At 41.4% G+C, this 993-nt stretch overlaps 1 long non-coding RNA gene across 1 annotated transcript; it reads right to left on the bottom strand.

Annotated features, from left to right (window-relative positions):
* Window positions 1-194: 194 nt before the first annotated feature.
* On the bottom strand, window positions 195-920 carry LOC107580874 (uncharacterized). The gene is made up of 4 exons (XR_001608723.1): window positions 861-920; window positions 598-698; window positions 369-454; window positions 195-269 (listed from the first exon to the last, which is right to left on the bottom strand). It is a non-coding gene; the product is annotated as an uncharacterized lncRNA (long non-coding RNA).
* Window positions 921-993: the final 73 nt, after the last annotated feature.

Raw genomic sequence — 993 nt, 5'->3', positions numbered from 1 at the left:
AGAAACATTTCTGATTATTATCAGTGTTGAAAACAGTAGTGCTGCCCGATATGTTTGTGGAAAACATGAATCATTTTTTTCAGGATTCTTTGATTTAAGAAAATGTTTAATAATTTATTAAAATAAAATGTGTAACTCTGTCTCCGTCACGTCTGACCAACCGTAAAGCATCCTTGCTAAACGAATGTATTCACCTGAACATGAAGATCCTGGAAGATGGATCTCAAAATGGACACAGCTGAACCAGGAGGCAGAACAGAGCATTCCGTCTGAAAGAAACCCAAGACAACAATAAGAACAAGTGATATCAAGGTGACCACGCCTATAGCAGATCAAGCTCATTTAAACACAAAAGTGCTCAGACGTACCAAAGCCTTCAGCCCCTGAAGAACATGTGGTATGATCACATAATGATCCTTCAGTCTGTTTTCATAGAAAGCTAGCAGGACCTCCACTGCAAACCAAACAAACAAATGTGGATGAGATGCATCACAACGGTCTTTGCAAACCAAACACGGAACATCATTCAGAGCTCCATCTGTGATAGACTGTCAACGGCATTAATTCAAATCAAACCCATTCTAAAACCACCCTTACGCTCTTTCTCCGACAGGCTGCTGTAGCATTCCTGCAGGACCTGCGACAGGAGCTGAACTCCTCGGCCACGCGTCTGAGGCTGAGAGCTGGTCAGACTCAACCTGCATGAAGAGAAACAATGAAGAACATTCACGATGGATTTTTCAGACTGACAGCTGTCTAAAACATACACGCAGCCACTAATATAACCGTTACTGCTACTATAGTGAAGAAAGTGACACCACAAACTCAGCTCTCTTTATGAAGAATCTAGAAAACTTTACCCCAATGCTTCAACCAGCTGGAGAATCGTGAACTGTCCGGTCTTGACACCTTAAAAGAGACATAAACTCATGTTTAACCCTGTAAAGCCTGACATACACTCTTAAAAATAAAGGTGCTTCAAAAGGTTCTTCA

Source organism: Sinocyclocheilus grahami, unplaced genomic scaffold, assembly GCF_001515645.1.
Source record: "Sinocyclocheilus grahami isolate Dianchi unplaced genomic scaffold, SAMN03320097.WGS_v1.1 scaffold49000.1, whole genome shotgun sequence".
Classification (NCBI taxonomy): Eukaryota; Metazoa; Chordata; class Actinopteri; order Cypriniformes; family Cyprinidae; genus Sinocyclocheilus; species Sinocyclocheilus grahami.
The sequence above is the reverse complement of the archived record's forward strand: the minus strand, read 5'-3'. Positions and strand labels throughout refer to the sequence as shown.